Genomic DNA, 24,181 nt, shown 5'->3' with positions numbered 1-24,181 from the left:
AGCAAACTACAAACAAGTGTTATAAACCCCGTACAATCTGTTTTCCTTCACAACATCTAACTCATCGTTTCCTCCCTCTTAACTGGCTCATTTCTATCAGTAATTCTATATTGCAAGGCTTGAAAGACCTGCACAACAGTTGCTACCAGTATTACTCCAGAAGTCCAACAGGCTAAAATGCAGCATCCTGGCGATTTTGAGGATCTTGGAATAAAAATTTCACCAGTGGTTTTCCAGCTATAAAAAGCTAATCCTGGAGGGTTACTGCTTTCATTGCAATGTTCACAGCAATCCTAACAATTCTTTTGCGTCTCCCACCACTGCTCATATATCTTGCCACTGCATATAAGGAGCAAAGTATCCAAGGGTGGTAAGGGAAATCTGTAAACTAACTGCTGTGATCTGTCAGCTTCTTTACTCCCCAAATGGTAGGTACCCTAAGGCCAGAGTATATAGGCAGCCATGAAGACATGGCCATTTTCTGAGGCTTCAAGATAAAGCAAACTTGTATTTTAAACTGAATCCAAGAATCAAAGGGCAGGAAAATGAAGTCTCAATGCTGCAACCCACCACCAACTGAGAACTCTGCTAAGAGCTAGGGCAAGAGACATGGAGGCTATGCTTTCTGCCCTTCAGGAGCTTAGTTGCTGGAGCGAAAACAGACACCTGAAAAGCTGGGCAGAAAAACAAAAGAAGCCAAGCGCACCCTGTGACACCCAGTGCATTACATCTTCCCCTATTCACTTACGGCCCATTTACTGGGAACAAGGCATCATGACAGGTCCTACAAGAGGGAAATGAACACAATCTAGAAAGAAACCCCGTCAAAGGAGCTAAAACACACTTGAGGAGTGACCTTCAGGTGTTCTGAGGAGGGTGAGAGCAGCACGGATGGTAGGACACCCGCTCGCTCTTTTAAACTGAGGGGTAGGTTGTGGCTAAATGGGTGTGATTAGAAAGAAGGGACAAAGCCATGACGATGAGCACAGGCATGGTGTGTCCTGACACATGGGTCTATTCTCCATGTCCAGGATGGAGGGTGGGTATTGGGGAGCCGGGGGAGACCACCAGTACGAGAGAGGCATCATGCGAGAGAGGAAAGAGCAGCCTTGGGACCAGGAAATAGGGCTTCTGATACTTGCTCCTTTTCCAGCTGATTCTGTGGGACCTTGAACAAGCCAAGACCTCTACGGGTCTCAGAATCTTCATCTGTTAAACGAGGCACCAAGAGTCCTTCCCAAATCTAAAACCCTACGCTTACGTTTACAGGTGATAGTACACAACCCAATCTGATATACTCACACAAGTAATCTGCCATAGACAATCAACATTATGTTGCTTGCTTGTTTCTTTTTTTCTTTTCTTTTTAAAAATACTTTTTATTTATTTATTTATTTATTTGGCTGTGCCGGGTCTTAGTTGCGGCACGCAGGATCTTCGTAGCGGCATGCGGGATCTTTAGTTGCAGCATGTGGGACCTAGTTCCCTGACCAGGGCTCGAACCCGGGCCCCCTGCGTTGGGAGTGCAGAGTCTTAGCCACTGGACCACCAGCGAAGTCCCTTGCTTGTTTCTTTAATTTGAAAAACTCCTATAGTTAAGTCTTCCACCAAATACTCATGTTCAAAATGCTAGCAACTGATACTACCAACAAGAGAAAAGGTAAACCTGTGTGTGTGTTGAGGGGATTGGGGGGGGGCGGAGCCTGGGGCAGGTGGGCAAGAAAAACTATTGACTAGAAACAGGAAATAACCCAGCGATGACAAGAATTACAGTTCAAGGGCCCAGTCACAACAAGGACACATCTGAAACAACACATTTCAGTATCAATACTTGAGAGAAATTACTTTCATAAAAATTTTTCAACAGAGTTTTGCCCAAGCTCATTCATGACCCTCAGGCTCTCCTATCCCCATTGGATCTAAGAAAAGGGAGTGATCTCTATCAATCAGACAAAGCAATTTAAATCCAGGAGCTGGCAGCAAGCTAGAAAGACACAGCCTCGGGTCCAGGACAATCCTTCCCTGTTATCTCAAAGCCAACAGGTTTGTTGGCTTAGTGAGAAGAAAAATACCAAGCGCAACACACATTTTTCATTTAACTGTCACCTACTTTTATAAGGGTAATTTTAAAAGAAAATTACAGAGGTAATTTTAAAAGTTTGGTACTTGATAATTCTCAATAGCCTGAAAAATCAGCTTTATTTAAATTGCTTTAATAACATAAAGGATGATCTGAAAGGCTCTGCTGCTCTGAGGCTGCTTCACTGGTAGTAAAAGTGACTGTAGGCACAGGTGCACATACAGAGAGCATGACTGGGGGGCTGAACAGTGTGAGTCGTCCTCTGAGGAGCAAGGCAAGAGTGCAGAGGCTCTTTTATAGTTGAGGGTGGGATGGCCTGGGAGTCCACAGGCAAAGTCAGGCCCAGTCCAGGGCCACAGGGCCAAACAGCAGTGTGTCCAGGAGCCTGTGGTCTCAGCACCTGCCCAGGAAGGGCCATCAGGGGCCGATCTGCCCAAACCTCCAACACATAGTCGGGCCCCCTTGGCTTGCCGGTTAAAGGGACCTCTGCTGATCTCTGACTAGACTGTCTTAAGGTCTTGTTGGGCTGCACCCTGCAGGCCTACAGCCCTGTGCTTGCCCCGCTTCAAGACAGAAGACAGACCCTGGAGGCAGCTACGGAGACATCAACGGTTTAACGGATGGGGAAGCTTATGTATCTGAAGCAAGGTTTTGAAGCAACACCCCACCTGGGTAGTGGACGGTGGGCAGGACATGGCAGCAGCCTTCACTCACAGGGGGAACGGGAGACGGCCAGTTATAGGGGGAACTTACGTCAGGTTTGCTCATTGGTTACCAGGGAAACTAGCAGTGGGGCGTGCCCCTCACCGCCCTTTTCATAAGAACAATCACTAACTGGGGCCTGGGACAAGCATGCAGGAAGGTCAGTCATGTAAGCAGAGCGTGGGTGAAGCAGGCGCAGGTCGGGCTGGGGACGTAGAGAGCAAGAGAACAGCCATCTTGAGTGGCCTGACCACAGAGGTCTGTGTCAGCCAACTGGGCCTCCTGAGCTGGGCCCCATAGAGAGCTAGGTGCCAGGCAGCCAGCCAGAGTAGGTAGTCTGGCTCACCATGGCTAATGTCTTTCTCCAGGGCTCAGGCAGTGGCTTCAGAGGTTTAGAGTAACCTCCCTCAAATCCATGCTGACCGAAGTCTAGCTCCACCTCACTAGTTTTGTACTAAAACATGCCACGTGAGGCTAGAGCAGCACTACTACTTTTTAAATATAAGAAAATCTTAGGGCCCTGTTTGCTTATCTGCAAATGAGGGGATAAACAAAGACTGCTTCTAGGACTCAAACTGCTGGATAACTGTGTGTCCTGGAACTCGAGTCCCTGCTTTGGGTTCTAGACAAACCATCAAGTGGCCACTCCTTCCTCCTCCTGGGGAGTCCTCCAAGCCTCCTCCTCTCCATCCTTCAATGGCTGGCGGCTGGGGCCAGTAAAACCGACCCTCCCACAGTCACAGCACTGCAGGACAGTCAAGATCAAGAGGAAAAGTACCTGACTGTCGTCCAGGAACTTTACGTGGTTGGTCCAAGGACACAGCACTGAATGAGGAGGGGACGGGGAGATGGTTAGACACGGGCTTTTTTTTTTTTTTTTGCGGTACGCAGGCCTCTCACTGTTGTGGCCTCTCCCGTTGCAGAGCACAGGCTCCGGACGCGCAGGCTCAGCGGCCATGGCTCATGGGCCCAGCCGCTCCGCAGCATGTGGGACCTTCCCGGACCGGGGCACGAACCCGCGTCCCCTGCATCGGCAGGCGGACTCTCACCCACTGCGCCACCAGGGAAGCCCTAGACACAGGCTTTTGACACTCATGTCCTGATGCCTTTGCCACCACAGCAATCTACCTCCTCAAGCATGTCATGGACACTCATTATGATTGCTTGTCCTGGCCTTGGTACCTGCCTTCCGTGCTCTGGCATGAACAGCTCTACCAGGAACTAAAAGCTGAGTTCTCAACAGCTAACATGTGATTAACAGGATTGGGAAATAAGAATTCGTTATCCATCTGTCAAGCTAGCATCATAAAAAGGTAGCCTCCTGCCCTCTGCTATCTCAATTCAATTATAACCAGGCTCAAAAAAAAAAAAAAAAAAAGGGGACAACCTTATCTCAAGCCCTCAGGAATTGAAATGTCAAAAAAGTTCATTTCTCACCCAGCAGGTCTCCTTCTTCCAAAGCCACCAGCACAAGACCGTGGGTTTTAACACTGATTTTGAGTCTTGTGAGGGGAGGGCCTCACATTGTCATATAGGATGATTTTCTGCCAGAGATATGTTTAAACAAAAGTCTGATTTGGTCATGAGCAAAGTGGTGCTAAAGATTAACCTCGTCCAGCCCCAGAATGGATGAGGGTGGCAGAGGCAACATTGACAAACTGAAGCCAGAGGTCTGGTGTCTGGGAAAACAGGCTCCATCATCAGGTCCACCACTCTACTGAAAACAACTAACAATGAAATCCATTTTTTTTTAAAAATCTGAAAAGCACTGAAGCTTCAACAACTGAGTAAGGAACCACCAGGCCAAAAGGAATTAAGAACCCCAGAGGGATGAGCCCTACAGAAGCCGCTCTTGCCCTCAAAACATTGGCTGATTCTGGCAAATTGGAACCTTCATTTTATCGATCTTCTGAGCAGAAATCAAAGTTCAGGGCTGGCTGAGGTGGAGCCGTAACTGGAGACTGTTCCACAATGAGCTGGAATGCCAAAGGGCTACATCTATCTACCTGGTAGTAGATGAACCAGAAGCAAAACAGCCCTCACTTAGATCTGAGAGCTTCGAGGACATTAAGCTAAGTGAAGTAAGCCAGTTACAAAAAAAAATGAATACTGTATGATTCCACTTATGTGAGCTAGCTAAAGTAGTCAAATTCAAATAAACAGAAAGTAGGATGGCAGTTACCAGGGGCTGGGGGTAGTAGGAAATAGGGAGTTGTTTTTTAATGGAGATAGAGTTAGAGTTTTGTATGATGAAAAAGGTCTGTAGATCGGTTGCAGAACAATGTGAATATACTTAACACTACTGAGTTGCACACTTAAAAACAGATTGGTAAATTTTATGTTATGTATACTTTCCCTTAATTAAAAATAAAATTAAAAAAAAATTGCACCATTCAAAACTTTAGAATGAAATAACGTAATATTTTGAACTACTTATCATGCTGACTAAAACAATTCTATTCAAAAAGCTCATACTGTTCTTTAGTGTTTATAGCACCATGTGGTTATGTTCTAAGACAATACTGTAAATGCAAATGTATTCATTTACACTCCCATACTTTTGGGGGGTGGGGGGAAGCTATTTAGAGCCAAACGCTCTACAAACCTTAGCCTTAGTCAGGTATGTTTCAAAGAAGCAGCATATCTCAAACAGTTCTGGAGATGGGTCTTGATGAAAGTCTTCACTATAACTCTCCATGAAAGTTACTATGCCTTGTAAAGATGTTCATAGCTCTCATTAAGATTGAGAAAGCCTCTAATAAGGAAGAAGAAACCAAAAAATAGCTAGAAACAAACGACAATGAAAACACAACAACCCAAAACCTATGGGACACAGCAAAAGCAGCTCTAAGGGGGAAGTTTATAGCAATTCAATCTTACCTCAAGAAACGAAAAATCTCAAATAAACAATCTAACCTTACACCTAAAGCAACCAGAGAAAGAAGAACAAATAAAACCCAAAGTCAGTAGAAGGGAAAAAAATCATAAAGATCAGAGCAGAAATAAATGAAATAGAAACGAAGAAAACAGTAGCAAAGATCGATAAAATTAAAAGTTGGTTCTTTGAGAAGATAAACAAAATTGATAAACCTTTAGCCAGACTCATCAAGAAAAAAAGGGTGAAATGAAAAAGGAGAAATCACAACTGACACCGCAGAAATATAAAGGATTATAAGAGACTACTACAAATAACAATATACCAATAAAATGGACAACCACGAAGAAATGGACAAATTCTTGGAAAGGTACAATTTTCCAAGACTCAACCAGGAAGAATTAGAAAATATAAACAGACCTATCACAAGTAATGAAATTGAAACTGTAATTAAAAATTTTCCAGCAAACAGAAGTCCAAGACCAGATGGCTTCACAGGTGAATTCTACCAAACATTTAGAGAAGAGCTAACACCTACCCTTCTCAAACTATTCCAAAAAAATTGCAGAGGGAGGAACATTCCCAAATTCGTTCTATGAGGCCACCGTCACTCTGATACCAAAACCAGACAAAGATATCACAAAAAAAGAAAATTACAGACCAACATCACTGATGAACATAGATGCAAAAATCCTCAACAAAATACTAGCAAACAGAATCCAACAACACATTAAAAAGATCATACAGATGAACAAGTGGGATTTATCCCAGGAATGCAAGGATTCTTCAATATACACAAATCAATCAACATAATACACCATATTAACAAATTAAGGAACGAAAACCATATGATCATCTCAGTAGATGCAGAAAAAGCTTTTGACAAAACTCAACACCCATTTATGATAAAAAACTCCCCAGTAAATGGGCACGGAGTGAACCTACCTCAACATAATAAAGGCCATATATGACAAACCCACACCAAACATCACTCTCAATGGTGAACAACTGAAAGTACTTCCACTAAGATCAGGAACAAGACACAGATGTCCACTCTCACCACTACTGTTCAACATAGTTTTGGAAGTCCTAGCCATGGCAATCAGAGAAGAAAAAGAAATAAAAGGAATACAAATTGGAAAAGAAGAAGTAAAACTGTCACTGTTTGCAGAAAAACCTAAAGATGCCACCAGAAAACTACTAGAACTAATCAATGAATTTGGTAAGGTTGCAGGATAAAAAATTAATGCACAGAAATCTCTGGCATTCCTATACACTAACAATGAAAATCAGAAAGAGAAATTAAGGAAACAATCAGATTTACTGTCACAACAAAAAGAATAAAATATCTAGGAATAACCCTACCTAAGGAGGCAAAAGGCTTGTACTCAGAAAACTATAAAACACTGATGAAAGAAATCAAAGATGACATAAACAGATGGAGAAATACACCATGTTCTTGGATTGGAAGAATCAATATTGTGAAAATGACTATACTACCCGAAGCAATCTACAGATTCAATGCAATCTCTATCAAACTACCAATGGCGTTCTTCACAGAATTAGAACAAAAAATTTTACAATTTGTATGGAAACACAAAAGACCCCGAATACCCAAAGAAATCTTGAGAAAGAAAAATGGAGCTGGAGGAATCAGGCTCCCCGACTTCAAACTATACTACAAAGCTACAGTAATCAAGACAGTATGGTACTGGCACAATAACAGAAATATAGATCAATGGTACAGGACAGAAAGCCCAGAGACAAACCCACGCACATATGGTCACCTAATTTATGACAAAGGAGGCAAGGATATACAATGGAGAAAGACAGCCTCTTCAATAAGTTGCCTGCTGGGAAAACTGGACAGCTACATGTAAAAGAATGAAATTAGAACACTATCTAACACCATACGCAAAAATAAACTCCAAATGGATTAAAGACCTAAATGTAAGACTGGACACTATAAAACTCTTAGAGGAAAACATAGGAAAAACACTCTTTGACATAAATCACAGCAAGATCTTTTTTGACCCACCTCTTCAGAGTAATGAAAATAAAAACAAACAACTGGGACCTAATTAAACTTAAAAGCTTTTGCACAGCAAAGGAAACCATAAAGACGAAAAGACAACCCTCAGAATGGGAGAAAATATTTGTAAATGAAGCAACAAAGGATTAATCTCCAAAATATATGAACAGCTCATGGAGCTCAACATCAAAAAAACAAACAACCCAATTGAAAAACAGGCAGAAGACCTAAACAGACATTTCACCAACAAAGACATACAGATGGCCAAGAGGCACATGAAAAGATGCTCAACATCACTATTAGAGAAATACAAATCAAAACTACAGTGAGGTATCACCTCACACCAGTCAGAATGGCCATCATCAATATAATAAAAGCTGGAGAGGGTGTGGAGAAAAGGGAACCCTCTTGCACTGTTGGTGGGAATGTAAACTGATACAGCCACTATGGAGAACAGTACGGAGGTTCCTTAAAGAACTAAAAATAGAGCTACCATACAACACAGCAGTCCCACTACTGGGCATATATCCTGAGAAAACCATAATTCAAAAAGAGTCATGTAACACAATGTTCATTGCAACACTATTTATAACAGCCAGGACGTGGACTAAGTATCCATCGACAGATGAATGGATAAAGAAGATGTGGCACATATATACGATGGAATATTACTCAGCCATAAAAGGAAATGAAACTGAGTTATTTGTAGTGAAGTGGATGGACCTAGGGTCTGTCATACAGAGTGAAGTAAGTCAGAAAGAGAAAAACAACTATTGTATATTAATGCACATGTGTGTAATCTAGAAAAATGGTACAGAAGAACCTATTTGCAGGGCAGGAATAGAGACACAGACGTAGAGAATGGACATGTGGACACAGGAGGGGAAGGTGGGACGAACTGGGAGATTAGGTTTGAGATAAATACCCTCCATGTGTAAAATAGATAGGTAGTGGGAACTTGCTGTATAGCACAGGGAGCTCAGCTCGGTGCTCTGTGATGACCTAGATGGGTGGGATGGGGGGGGGTCCAAGAGGGAGGGGACATATGTATACATATAGCTGATTCACTTCATTGTACAGCAGAAACTAACACAACATGGTAAAGCAATTATACTCCAATTAAAAAAATTTTTTTAAGAAAATAAATAAATAAACAAAACTCAATCACAGAATATTCCAATAGAAAGGGAAGCTCAGACGTCGCCTAGTCCTAAGTGAATAAATCAAATAATTTGAAAGTGGAAAGAGAGCGAGCCTCTAATAAGGGTTTCTCTCCCCAGCATTGATGCAGGATTCCATTCTATCCAGTCTAAAAAGAAGGAACAAATCAATGGCTCCCATCTAATCTGAACTCATAAAAAACAAAAGGCCTCAACAGGAAGCCAGTAGCCAGCTTCCCTCCCTATCATGAACTCCAGGAACCTATCAACCTCAGTGGAGTCAGGGTTAGAATACCAAACATCCATGAAATTTATTTTATTTCTAGTCACTCAAAAAGGTTATCATCATTAATTAGTCCATGAAAAACCAATCAACAATAAATCAGACTGTACAATGAAAAATGAAGAGCTATCCATACTCGTGCTTCTCTTCATAATCGAATGAATATTTTGCCTTTTACTAAAGATTCATGTAGGGAGGGAAAAAAAAATTAAGAGCTATTTCAACACTCAATGTTGGCATTTATTAGCTCAGATATAATAACCTCTCTGAATCTGATAGGTTTGTTTTTTGTGAGTTTTTTGGACTAATTTTCTAATAATAACTGCCCTTCCCACCTCTAGCTGTATTTGAAATAATTCAATCTCAGGGTCCTACAGAGACATAAAAAGAGAAAAGAGTTCCTTTCAGGCCACTCATTTATCAGCAACTCCTCCTCTTGGTCCTTCTACATTAGAACAAATAGTAATGTGGCCCTTATCATTATTATTATCAACATTATTATTATTAATTTCTAACTCATATACTAGATTAGAGGAAGTGCTGAAAGGAAGGAAAAAGAGGAGGGAAGCAAGCAACTTCGACTGAAAATTAAACGTGTCTCCAGATGTAGAAAGCACAGTAATACTGCATCTTAAGAGGCAAGCCTGGTTTGGAAGGAACATGTCTCATTTCTCAAGAGCACCCCTACTCCTTCAAAATCACTGTGAAAATTCTTCATCTTTGTAAAATTTGGCCCGTTAGATATTTGCTGTCTCTGAACAAGCTTGCACTTGGACATCTGATGTATGGGCACCATCTGCTAGCATGGGCTGTGTCGGTCAATAGTCTTAATTCAAAAACATCTCTTGGCAGCGGAAAAGAGTCAAGCTGCATTGTATTGCAGAGGATGTCTTAACATCTCTTATCTGTGCAGTTTTTAATAGCATTTGGTTTCATGAAAAGTAGAGAAGGGCCTCAAGGCTCATTTTTTTCCACCTTGATGCTGCAGAGGAAACGGTGAATCTGGTCAGAAACAACCATAGTAGGAAGTTCTGATTTAGCCTAAAAATCTCAAGTACATCTTAATAGCCATCCCTTGATTCATTTAAAGTCAATGAAGCATATGAGAATTGCCAGCAGCCATTCTAATCTGTTAATACTCCACCTCACAAATAAAAATCAATATTGACATTGTAGATAATGAGCTAGTGCTAGGCTTAGTTTCATTTAAAAAGAGAAAAGAAAAAGAAAGTACTCTACTACCAGCACAGGCAAGCCTCCCAAGGCACTTAGACCTTGACTGGTAGAAACTCAGAACTCCTTTCCCATTAGTTATTAGGTTCCCAGGCCCCCATTCAGAGTCTCTTCCAGCCCAGCAAAACAACACAAGGTTTATACTACTAGTACACAAGAGCTTCACCCTCTGCAGCCACTGCATGGACTTTTACCTGCCATGAGGAAGGCCTACCTGGGAAGAGGGCCACATCCCTGAAGGAAAAAGGTGTTCAAAAGCATCAATATGATTAGAATTTTGCTTTATAGATTGCTATAATAATCGATGGTTCCAGTAATGAAATCCAAATACAGTTCACAGTAACTCATTCAAAATCAGGTCATACCTTCAGCACAACCACACGAGGCCTATGGAGGTTTATAAAAGATAACGCTGATGCCATCCACGGTGGGCCAGGGTGGGGGGTCTCAAGGAGACAGCAGATGGATGTCGTATGATGACATCTATATGAAAGTTCAAAACAAAACAAAATAACCCTAAAGTAATGAAAACTCAGGATAGGTATGCCCAAATCAGGTGGTGCTAATAGAGTAAAGAAGTCTGGGAAAGTTTTTTTAAGCAGAAAAGCCATGTATGTGACTTAACGAGGAAGAAACGTGAACAAAATAAGATGGCGGACATGAAATATCAGCACAAGGAAAGGCACCGAGATGGAAACGAGTCAATCAAGACAGAACAAGAGTCACTAAAGATTAGGTTAGCTACAGCTGAAGGGCTGTACTGGGGGGACACGGGAGGAAGATTAATATTGGAGTTTAGAGGCACGGAATCAATTGTTCAAAGACTCTGAAGGCTAAGTGTCTGGATTTATATTTAAATCTTAGGAAACAGAACCACTGTAGGTTCTTGAGAAGTTTGAAACCTGGGTGTAAACAGTTTTGTTCAGGTGAGTGAGTACCTGGAACCTGGCAGACTGTCATGCTGAAAATCCAGAAGGAGGATGAGCAGAGGGTAGTGGCTGGGGTCACAAAATAGCACATTTCAAAAGCTCGTGGGGTCAAAGGTTAACAAGGGGTGAATCTGAGAAAGAGTAAATGCTGTTCCTTATTCAGTTTTCATTTTTGCAACCATTGATTGACTGATTGATTGACTGATTGCCATGCTGCTCGGCTTGCGGGATTTTACTTCCCTAACCAGGCATTGAACTGAGGCCCTAGTGAAAGCGTGGAGTCCTAACCACTGGACTGCCAGGGAATTCCCATAACCATTTTAAAGTTTGAGATTATTTCCAAATTAAAAACACCATCAACAACAAAGCAGTTTCCTAACCACTGTTTGGCTTTGGGTCTGTTGTCATATATTGCCCCCTCCCACCTCCCACCTACCCTTCCAGTCAGAGTTGTCAAACTCAGTTATGGGAGGAAGCCAAAGTTTTACTACTACTTGAATTAAACTTTATTTTGAAATAATTATAGACGCTCAGGAAGTTGCATAAGAGAGGTCCTGTGTACATTTCACCAATCACTCCTTAAATTTTAAAGTCAAACTTCCTTTTTTTTTTTTTTATGTTTTTTTGGCCATGCCGTGAGGCGTTCAGGATGTTAGTTCCCCGACTAGGCATCGAACCCAAGCCCCCTGCAGTGGAAATGCAGAGTCTTAACCACTGGACTGCCAAGGAAGTCCCTTAAAGCCAAACTTTAAAGTCAAATTCCAAATGTTTAGGAAGTCAAGTTTTAACTACAGACCGCCAATTCATCCCTTTAAGAAAAACATATTCCAATAGGCAGAGTGAAACTTCCACTTATAAGGACTTTCTAATAGTCTTGCTTAAGGTCTTCAATGGTCAACTTTAGGAAGACATCTTCCATAGATACTTCCCAAGTACATGAACAGGCAATTCACCCAAAAGTTCAAATGGTCAATAACAAACGAAAGAGCTCAACTGACTAAATACAACAAAGAATTACGAAACACATCAATGAGACAATATTGGTCATCAAATTCCATCATTAAAATATAACATGTGATGCTGTCAAGGGCATGTGGAGACAAACCCTCTATTGCAGACAAACCCTCTATTATGTAGGCACATAATTAGCAAAAACTTTTCTGAAACCAATTCTGCAGTAACTATTAAGTACCTCAATAATGTTCATACCTATACACACACCAGGCAAAAAGGGCTGGGGGGCATTAATGCTAGTTTTCTCCATATAACAGGCTTATCAGTCATTTTTATTTTCTACTTTTTAGGTATTTCCAAATTCTACAAATTAGGTATTTCCAAATACTTCTGTAATCTGGGGGAAATAATTACATGTAAGTGTATGTCAATTTTAAAAATAAAATAATTATCTTCAGAATATCAAATTGTACCCACACCTTACCCATGAGAAAACTAAGACACAGAAAGATTCATTTTTATAAAATGAGTCACACCGTATGTATGTTGTAATCTGTTTTTATACTCAAGATAACACAGTGAAGTAATCCAGCATCTGGGTATCGGCAAGGCCTTTGGCTTCAGTTCTACCAACTTGGTGGGAGTCTGACCCTCAGGCAAATTATTTACCCTAACCAAGCCTCCCTTTCTCCATCTATAAAATGGGAATGGCAAAAGACGGTTCAGAAGATTAAATAAAACAATTTAGGTAAAGCACTGAGCATGGTCCCTGGTACAGAGCAAGCATTTACTAAATGTTAACTGTACTTGTAAGTACTTCCCCAAGTCAGCAAAGATTCTTTCACACATGAATTTAAATAGCTTTATAAAATGAATATTCTATAATGTAACCATTTCAACACAGGATACTAGGAATTTTTTGCTATTACAAACAATGCTGTAATACATTATGATGCTATACATAACCTTTGACTGTCTCTCTTATTATTTCCTTAATAATTATTTTTAGAAGTGGAATTACAGGGTTGAATAAGCATATATAAATTTTCACTTCAATTTTAAAAAAAAAAACACAATTTCAAGCTCATTGTAAAAAACTCCAAAAACAGATGTATGGAGAGGAAAAGTGAAAATTTCTCCTGCTATGCCCAAAATCAACTGTTTAGGATGTATCCTCTGTCCTTCTGTATGCATTTATAAATACACACAAACACACAAAGCTGTTTTTGTTTTTAGTCTTAAATGTAACCATACTATGCATATTGCTTTGCTGTTTGTTTTTCACTTATTATTTCCTGGACCCCTTCCTATGCCAATACATACAAATCTACAGGCATACACACTTCTTCTACCTAGTACAGATATACCATCATCCACTTAATCATTCTTTTATTGATAGAAATTTGAGTTTTTTCCAGTTTTCACACTAGAAAAAATGCTGCCTTGAAAAGCTTTCTATATAGATCTTGTGTACACAGCAAGTCTTTTATAAAGTGCCCACCTTGAACCCTTGTCAAGAATAAACATTATTTTTAATTATTGCCCATCTGATGGGTGAGGAAAAGGCATCTCAATGCTTTGGTATCATTTCATGTTTTTTCCACCATCTGTTTCTCTTCTATTCACTGGCCATTCATGTTTCTTGCCCAAGGGTTTTTCTTATTCACTTTATGTATCATGAACACTTTGTCTACTGAATGTGCTGAAAATATTTTTCCCCATCTCTGACTTTTTACCATTATGGGTTTTTTTTTTTAAACATACAAAGTTTTATATTTTTAGGTGTTGAATCTCTCAATCTTTTTCTTTATAGTTGCTGGGTTTTTACTTCCTGAGGAAGCCTTCCTCATTCTATCAGCCTAAAAGCATTACTCTCTGAAATCATTTTAGAAAACACTGACAGTAACATATGTAACACACATAATGTTCTCTGTTCCCTATACAAGAATCAAACATTTAACTTTGGAAAAACTGACTTGATATGGACAATCATATTTTCTAGCTATAATAAATAGTAAAGTATTTGAACTTTTCCCCCTCCAAATCATACCAGTAAACTAGAAAACCTAGTTTACATATCTGAATCCACTCTTATCTATTAACCATTCAGCTTCTCCATGTGCAAAAAGTATTTTGGATTAATTCTTCATAAATTGAAAAAATTCTCTGAGAACTTAAAGAAAAAAGTAGGCTTTCTTTTTCAGTGAGAAACAATACTTTTCATACATGCATCAGAAGACTTAACCTTGATATAGGGCAGTAAAATCTGATTAAGTGTATACTTAATGTCAGAATTTTATTTACAGGTAAGGAATCTGAGGCCCAAAGAAGACAATTTTTAAAAAATCAAGTTGGAGAAGTCTATGTGCGTAAGTGTGTGTAGGGCAGAACAGTGGGAGTGAGTGAAAGGAAGTGATGGGGAAGAGGTGAGAGAAGGGGCATGAAGGAGGGCTTCCCAGAGGCGGTGTGTGCGCTGGCCCTTGGAGATTTGACAAGCTGACTGCAGAGACCCAGGGTGGAGAGTACATTCCAAGTGAAGGACAGAGCATGAGTAAAGGGAAGGAGGCAAGAAACCCAAGGCCACGTTCAATACCTGCAAGAAGGCCTAGAGATACCAGGTTCCTGGCAGAGGTCTCAGATGGCCATCTGTCCACACTGTGGTTCCCTCTGAAGAGAACCACTTGCCCACAGGTCCCATGGGTGAGATTTCCCCCATCCCACTCCACCACCACTGAGGATTGTGACAGGGAAGGACCTGGAGAGCAGCCCCGTGATATGACCCAGCCCCAAAGTCCCACCCAAGTGTGAGATTTTGACAACTGTTCAGTTGGTAGTGGAATCAGTCACTAAAAACACAACCCAAGGGAAGCCATGAGGCAGCAGGGGCAGGAGCTCCAAGGAGGACCAAGACCCTCAAGTGACAGTGACAGGGCTCACCCCCTTCACCTCTCCTAACCTTGGGTTCTTTCATTGTAAAGGGGGAGGGGGTCCTCCATTGTCTTCAAGGAATTTTCCAGAAAGCTCTAAATTCTATAATTCTGTGAATCCTACTTAGAGTCCTACTTTTCCACTCTGCACCAGAGATATTCTTGGCAAGTGCTCAAGTCAAGCAAAGGAAATAGAGTACACTTGAACTAATGTGCCTAAGGCAATTAAGTCAAAATATTTTTCTAATAATATTGTAACAGTTCATCCCACATTAACACTTCTAGACCTTCTGGACTTGTCTTGCTTAGCCCAGCTGTAGAAACATCCTTTACCTCTAGTTAAAGGTGGAGAGTGGGCTGAGTCAGCTAAGAATGAGATGCAAATTATCAGCACTTGCAAGTGCCATGGCAACAGATGACATTTGTCCATCCGACTTCCGCCAGACTCTACAAGAGGGCTGCCTCTGCCCTGGCTGTGATAAGGACAGGCTCTCTACCCCAACGCTTCCTTCGTTCTTACTCTGCACAAACATCCCTCCAAGCACAACCTCTTGGCTTCACCCTCTCGTGGATTCACACCACACCTGCTCCACATTCCCACCGCCCTCACTTCTACAGGGCCCTGCAGAGCCCCCCAGGGACACAATTCCCTGCCCTCTCACAAAAAACCATCTGCCTCCTACTCTGCCTGGCTTTTTTTTTTTTTTTTTTAATGGAGAGGAGATCATGGTAAGAGAAGGGCTGGCCTGTTTTCAAGACCAAACCATCATCTGTACCACCCTCTCTAAGTCATTAGCAGTGCTATCTACTGCCTGCGAGACATCCGAGACATCCGTACATGGGCGTGAGCCACTCCCACTGCCAGGGATCTTCATCCCAGCCAGGGAGGGTATGGGGGGAGAGGGTTGGGTACAGGTTGCTGTAGACCCCAGCCAGGAGGTGGCTGTAGCATGTGGACCTGGTCCATGTCCTTGCTGTTTCCAGGAAATTCCTGTATTAGCATACTGACTTCCTAGTCAGATTCCCCACTGGTGTGATTCTAGGCCTTGTCTCTCATCTAGGCCTCCAATTTTGTCTCCCTCCTTTCTCCCTCTAAGCACATGGCCTTGCCTCTATTCACCAGGAAGGTGGTATGAGTTGCTATCTTGTCTCCCATATCCATCTATATACACCAATCACTATTCCCATTCTTCGGCTAGAAATTCTTCTACCCATCCTCTCTATTCTCCACCCACACACAGACTCTATCCAGGTCCAAAGAGGTCTACTTCTAAACCCAAGAGACCCATCTCATTCCTGTCCACCCCATCCTGACCCCACTCACTCCCTCTCATCCATCAAGGGACCTCTGCTCTACCAACCACCAAGGCCCCAACCAAAAGAGTCTTCTGACACTCTCTTCTTGATCCTCCAAACCTCTTTAGTTCTCCAAGCCCTGTTGACTCACACCTCACACCTCAGCATTTCTTTCTGACTTTACTCCTTGCCCTCGTCTCCAGCCCACATGGCATTCTGCTGCCAGACTAGCCTTCTTTAAATACTACTCTCATCATGTCACCATTTTGCTCAAAAACCTACCATGTTCTTGTGTCTCATCTAATCTCCTTGGCCTTCAGGGCCCAATACAACCCAGCCCCTCTATCTACTCACCCTCATTTTCAGTTACGCTAAAGTGTTCCCAATATTCTGGCTGGGTGTGATGAGCTACTGGCTCATGTGAAAACCATCCTCCTTCCCACCTCCCTGTACTGAAAATGCCTTCCCTGCTCTCCTCTGCCTTGTCAAATCCTAGCATCCTTCATGAAGGCAGTGACGCTTGAACTGAACCCCAGGCCTTCCTTCTAGACAACTCCAGCCCCTCGGGTGACCTACAATATTTACACCACACAAATAACCAAAGGAAGTAAATCCTCAACCAGGAGTAGACTGAGTTCCCAAAGTTCATCAGTAAGTCAACTGTCTGAAATTCAAACTCCATTTATCCTGAAGGAAAATAAATGGGAAATAGGTTCCTAGGCTCACAAAACTTATGCAATCCACAATGTAACAGCTATGGTACAAGTGTACTTTTCCAACTACACAGAACCACTCTTTATAACACACTCAAAAGAAAAACACATTCTGATTTCAGTTAATGTCAGGACCCTAGAATGAGGGCCACACTCCAGAAAAAGACAATTCTAGAGACTAGGAAGCCAAAGGCCCAGGGGGTAAATCCAGACACTTTTCACCCATCTGCCCCAATCAGACTTCTAGAGTCTGAACTCCAGTTTCCAATCCAGCCCATGGACGTGAGTCTGCTTTAATTCACGTGTAAAATCTTCTCATTCAACAGAAGCAAGCCCCTGGAAAAGTGCGGAGGAATTGGGTCCGCCTGCTCCCAGACTCACAGCAGCCCAGGCAGCAGTCACAGGAAACACGCCTTCTCGGGACAGCTCCAGGCTGCAGAGACTTCCAAGCATTGCCACAGAGAAAGGCATCAGGGAGAACATGGGAAATTCTTTACTGTGCCCAGAGAATGGAGCAGGGCACACGGGTCTAATTTTAGCACACATAGGATTTGGTGCCCACTCTCCAGTGGGGACTAGGTTCTAGGGTCAGGGAAAAAAGCTATCTATAGCCAAAATGACCCTTGAGAATCTCCTGAGTCTCCCACAAAGTACTGTACACATGCTTCAGGCGACCTCATGTAGTCATTGTTGTACCCATTCAAGTTTCAGAAACTTCAAGGCTGACTAAAGGATGGAACTAAAGGAAAGGCTGAACGTGGGCTGGCCTTTCACATCACTCTGCCCCCACGAAGACTAGCAAATCCCTAATGTGGATCGGAGCTTCTCCGGGGCTCCTGCTTGCTTGCAGCCTTTGCTTTATCTTGTTTTAATATTAAGCCTCTGTGACTCTAGTACACATTAACAAATGTATTTGTTGTGAGGATTAAGGTGGAAGGTGGTTAGTTTTCTGAAGTGAGCTGAGAACTGGACGGGTCCCATGGTGCACAGAAAAACCTGGTTGAGAACTCTGGCACTGAAGAGACCCAGCTTCGGATCACAGGTCCACTGCTTACTGGCGTGTGACTGTGGACAAGTCACTGCAAAAAGCCTCTTTTTTCCTCATATATAAGTAAAATGGAGATAATAGTGCCTACCTCACAGGGGCTGCTGGGAAGGTTAAGAAAGAACATTCAGTATATGTAAGCTATTATTCCCAGCATCCACAGCAGGCATGAGCATATCTTTTGTACCCATGCAGACTTGGCCAGAGTTGACCCCACCAGCCATGTTACCAAGGATCAAACAGATAGCTTGTCTCTACCTTCTCGAATCGCTTGAACTAGACTGTCCCGTCTGATCTCAGGTTTAGTTCAGGCAGCTGTGACCATTAAGAATGACAAACATAGGGGCAAAGTAGAAAAATGGGAAGGCCTATACGTTATAATACAAAATGAAAAAGCAGACTTTGGGATTATGTGCATACGTCAAACACAACTACGCAAAAAGTACATACAATCAACAGGATCCCAGGAGGCTACAGAGACTAATAGTTGGTGCTTCACTGTAAATTATCTTTGCTTTTAGTGCAAAGCTTTTAAAAGGATCATTTTTAAAATGAGGGCACTGAATGAGATCTGCAGTTTTACTAACCTTTGTTTCTGTCTCTTCCCCAGGCTGGCAAGAGTCTAACAAACGATGTTTAACAGTAGTTGATTGACGCTGTGTACTATTTTTCCATTTCAATGCTGATCCAAATTTTAGCCAACAATCCACATTTACAAAGGGTTCATAATAACATTATGAAAACAAATCACTGCCACAGGTGTGATAATGATCAGCACAGCTAAGTAAACAAGAAACAATTAGTTGCTCAATTTATCAAAAATATGAGGCAGTCATATTCAAGGTCAATCTCATTCTAAAGGAATTAAGCATGCTCAGCTTGGGGAGTGAGACCTGATACCAGCTCTGGTAACAATGTCTAGAGTTAGACCAATCCTGTCTCAGAAATTCCTATTATGTCATCCACAGCCAATCGGAACTTGGAATCCGCAGGAAAACATACAGACTTGCAATTCCCAACAAAAGCAAGGAAACTTGATGTTTTGGGTAGCTTTGGTGTCCTTACTCTGGGTTAAGGTATAGTTTCTGTTAAGCCTTTTGAAATGCCGGAAACAGTCCCCTGGCTCCCGTGGGTTCCTTTGCAGATGCGGTTGGAACCATCAGTCTCAGTCAGCTCCAGGCAGCAGACTGTGGTGGGACAACTGATCGGCCAGCCCTAAGCGCCTGCTTAATCCTAGCTCTCAAAGGGCAGATGCATCTTGGGATTGGGCAGAGGGGAGATATGCCAGAAAACCCTAAGAAACATCTGCACACAGATGACTCAGCCACCCCTCCCCATCTCGGGGCTTATCATGACTGAGGAGGAGGGATTGGAAGACATATATTGATAATTTGAAAACACTGCCCTATGTATGTGCACGCACACCCCCACACACACACCCCAATGCCTACCACAGAATTGAGACTCACGGGTCTAAATCAACTTGCAATATCAGGAATGCATTACACTTACTTAAATACACGCACGCACGCACGCACGCACGCACACACACACACACACACACAGAGAAAAAGGTGATGGATTCACCAGGAGCTCAGTAGGAGACACAGTACCAGCTATTCCCGGGCACCAGTAACTAGTTATTAATTAGAAGGCATCACCTGAGAGGCAAATTGCTTTGTAAGAGGCTACTGCTCTGTACCTACAGGGAAAAAAAGGCCCATCTCCATCAAGGCTAATCAATCAACGACTTCAGATATTTTAAATGAGGAATCAGAGGTGGGCCACTGCTTCCACAGGCACAGGACACAATTGGACTGAGTTCTGCTCCTGATCTTTGATACGCCTGCCTTCACTGTTTGCCCCTTGAGCTGCGGCCTCATCTCCTGCGGCTCGTCCTAACCACCCCCACCCCCACCGCTCTGCCAGCCCAGACCCTGCAGCCAGGGCCTCCAGAGCTGCCCATTCCCGAAAGTCTGTTTCATTGCTGTCTCAAGGCCCAAAACAGAACAGAAGGCAGAAATGAAAGGCAAGTAGAATAAAAAAGAAACTTGGATGCACAAAGTAACAAGAGAAAAAGCTGTTTCTCGGACAATCAAGGAAAATAAGCACAAGTAGCATTTCATAACCAGAAATATGTACGAGTGCACAGCATGAAACCAAACTGTCTAATCTCCAAACTGTCTAATCTAATTCTGGAGGCACTATAAATTTGATGGCCGTACGGGGGCTCCATTTGACATTTCAAAGAATCAAAGGTTGTAAAGTTGTGATCTTGATATTTTTCTATTCACAGGTCCAATAACTGCCTAACAGCAGTGTCCTGCCCTTTCCCAGATGATTAGTGCTGAGTTTGTTGTTGGGTTTTCTTCTTCCAGCTTATGTGGGTCCTCAGAGAGTACTCTCTGCTAAAGCAAAATGCCAAAACAGGAGCAGAACTTTCTGGCCATCCGCGTGCAATTAGGATCCCATAAAAATCCCACTCAGATAACTCAACACCTAAAAGTGCACTGCCTGGGCCAGCTGAGGCTCACCGGAAGGAGCGCCAGTCCAGGAGAAGCCTCGCCGGGTCTGGATTTTCTGATCTGTCAAATGAGGGTCATGATGGTGAAACAACAGCCCTCAGATTGTTGGGAGGAAGAATAAATAGCATAGCACTTCATAAACTGTAAAGTTTGGGCACCTGACAGCATAGCAGTGTTGTTATAATTAACCGCATTGCTCTCTCCCCCTGGATACAATGGAGTAAAGTATACCAAGGTACTATCACTACTTGTTCTCAAAAGAACCTATCTGTTTGGCCGATATTCTATGTAAATAAAGATGTATCATGGTTATTCTTTTCTTGAGAAAATATAGGGGTTTTTTTCCTCCAAAAATTTTATGATAGCCATTTAAATTTCCGTGGCAAAGAACACCATTTATGTACTGAACAGTATGTGCCCCCCAGTCAACTAAAAAGCAGCAGGAGTTATTTCTGGGAGGGAGGAGGGCCAAGGGTCATGGAGATCCAAGAGAGACACGGACCTGAATCAATAATAACAGTTAAATTTTACGTGGCTCTAAGTGCTGTACCAACAATATCTCATTTAAGGCTGACAACCCTCTGAGATAGATACTATTATTATTTCCTCACTTTACAGGTGAAGAAAAAGACCGAAAGTGGTTTAGGCAACTTACCAAGGTAACAAAGCTACTCACTAGCAGAGCTAGGACTCCAAGGCCATGCTCTTCACCACTGCACTACACTGCCTTGTTCAGCTATTTCCACAGACAAATCAATCTCGAGTCAACAGAAGCTTTCTACAGACGCTCTGTGCTTCGAGAAAGTGTTCCATCCTTTTGACATTTACTGAGCACTGGCTACAGGCCAAGCCAAAGACCTTCACCCTATCTGTCAAGGGGTGCATCAATTCCAGGGTGGACCTTGTGTCTAAAGACAACTCAGGAAAGCATTGAAAAGTGCTTAAAAAAAACACTGTAGTAATGCACAGAATGAGCTATAAAATACTTTATTCTATTGTTATACGTTCCTCAAAACCTGCTTGGGATAACAATCAATTCATTAAGGACATATGCTCCATGGTGGGAAGACTTTCCTGTGGTATAATAAACTACAGTTTACAGCAGAAAGCAATCCAGCAGGCCTACATCAGCCCCCAGCCCCACCTATCCTATCCCACCCCTCTTATTCATTTCTCTGTATAAGTAAATGTTCTATTACATACATGCAATAGATCATAAAACCCCCAAATACTGCACACGCATTTTTGTGTGCTATGGGAACATATTTCCACCTTTAGGGAAGTTGGTTACAATTAGCTGGGACTTCACTAGGAGAGGCTACAGCAGGTGCAGGCTCCCTACGAGGCTCCATCTGTAACAAATGTTCAATCCACACCACTGATCAGCTGGTGACTTTACTGATGTCTCTGTCTTCCCTTTTATACTGGCTGTCTCAGGCAGTTGCTAACCACAGATTTTCCCAATGTAAACTACTCCACGAAATGTTCATCTTAAGTGTCTCAAGGTACTACCATACAGAAATTAACTTCAAAAATAACACCTAGTTAAAAACAAACTCTTATTTTCCTCTCAATTTATTAGGTATATAAAACAAGCATTTGGAGTTGATTGTAGTTCTCTTAATTTCACAATTTATGTACTGTTACAGCTTTGTTTGCACAAGCATTTTAATTTAAGCCAAACTTTTCTAGTTGGACACATGGAATTTAAGCCCTGAGAGCAGAGACCATGATTTAGCATTCAGTACTTGTCCTTTGTAACCTGCCTTACAATTCACAAAGCAGCACAGTACTCGAGCAGACCTCAGGGAGCTTACAGAGGTGGCAGGGAGAGACAATCAAATAATCAATGCAAGAATGAAAGAGCTATGAAAGAACAGATCACAGCCAGCAGGGAGATCTGCTCAGTCTGAGCATCGGTCATGGAAGGGTCCCTAGAGCAAGTGGGATCACGCTGACATCTCAAGGATGAGTCAGAGTTGGCTAAGGGGTGGTAGCGTGGGGCAATCCGGAGGAGAGAATGGCATGAGCATGAACCCGAGGCAGAAGCACGGCCTAATGGAGGAGCCCTAGGAAGCCCCTTGGATGTGGGTATAGTGTATACAGCATGAGACTGCAGAGGTGGGCAGACCAGGTTATGCAGGGCTTTGAAGGCCACACTGAGGAACTGGTCTTTATCCCAAGAGTGGTGAGGAACAACTGAACGGTTATTGTATGTGGTCTGGAGGCAGGTATGGAGGTCATCAGATGTATATTTTGAAAAGCTCACTCTGGCTTTTGTGAAGTGTGTGAAAGCAGACTTAAAAGAGGCAAGAAGGGGTTCAGGGAGGTCATTTAGACTCTTACAACATTTTAGGTGAGAGACAACGTTAGCCCAGACAAGAGAGGTGGCTTTGAAAATGCAAGGAGGGACTTGAGAGAGTTAGAAGATGAAATGCATGGGACTCAGCAGGTGGGAAACAGAGTGAGGAAGAAGATGCTCTTAAGGACGAGCCTTAGGCTTTGGGCTTACAAGACCTTAGGCTCACGAGAAGGATAGTGGTCAGTGGTCCTATTCACCAAGTATGGGAATAAGAGGAGGATTGGGTGTAGGAGGAATGTAGTAGGTTCAATTTGGGACATCTTAAAGTCAGACACTTGCTGACCTCCAAGGGTTGATGTCAGAAAGGTGTTGAAAGTTCTGGTTCAGTAACTGATACTATTACGTATCTACCCAGATGGGAGACTAACGGTCCCTTATAAATAACCTAAAACCAGTAGAAAGAGAGCTTGGATAATGAAGTATTTTCTTAAAGTCATGAACTTCTAACAATACTGTGCAAGCAACATATGAAACAAAACCATCTCAGAAATGTCAGCATAAGTTCTGCTTTTGGGAATATGCCTTTCAAGAGAAATTTAATTCCATTTACTATTCTACACAAAAAATTCTTCAAATTTTGGCATCCTAATTTAAACTAGGCAACAAACAAGAAACTTCAAAATGGAGAAGGAAAAGTAACTATTCCCTAAAATGAACAATGAGGGGTCTTTGCATTACCCAAACAGCTCATTTAGTGTGCACTAATTCACCCAAAGTTTTGAGTTAAGAGTAAGAAAAGAGAATTAACTTTTACTGAAGATTTATATCTCAGACATTTCAAGACACTCTTCATTTAATCTTCATGGCCCTATGAGGCAGGAATTGTGTTCCCATTTTCCAAATGAGTAAACTGAGATGGAGAAGTTGAGAAACTTACCTAAGGCATCATAACTAGTACGGGCAGAAATGCCAATCAAACAAGTCTAGTCAAGTCCCTTTACCAAGGTCCAAGACCAGGAAAGGGAAGAAGCAGCTATTTCCTTGATGCCAATCCTCTGCTGTGGAGGTCAAATGTTGGGATGTTTAGTTTGAAAAGTTGGTTTTTTTTTTAAAATCATCACCTGC

The 24,181-nt window shown here is 42.3% G+C and overlaps 1 protein-coding gene and 1 pseudogene across 4 annotated transcripts in view; one reads left to right on the top strand and one right to left on the bottom strand.

The window, feature by feature from the left end:
- Window positions 1-24,181, bottom strand: part of TEX2 (testis expressed 2) — a 106,734-nt gene that overhangs the window by 59,947 nt on the left and 22,606 nt on the right. The window contains exon 2 of one of the 4 annotated variants that reach the window (XM_049702155.1): window positions 12,785-12,942. The exons of the other annotated variants lie outside the window; for them this stretch is intronic. The gene's annotated coding sequence lies outside the window, so the exon portion shown is untranslated. The remainder of the gene's footprint in view (window positions 1-12,784; window positions 12,943-24,181) is intronic. 4 annotated transcript variants of the gene reach the window in all.
- Window positions 9,267-9,391, top strand: LOC117203623 (uncharacterized; annotated as a pseudogene).

This window comes from Orcinus orca, chromosome 19 (genome assembly GCF_937001465.1).
Source record: "Orcinus orca chromosome 19, mOrcOrc1.1, whole genome shotgun sequence".
Taxonomy (NCBI): domain Eukaryota; kingdom Metazoa; phylum Chordata; class Mammalia; order Artiodactyla; family Delphinidae; genus Orcinus; species Orcinus orca.
The sequence above is the reverse complement of the archived record's forward strand: the minus strand, read 5'-3'. Positions and strand labels throughout refer to the sequence as shown.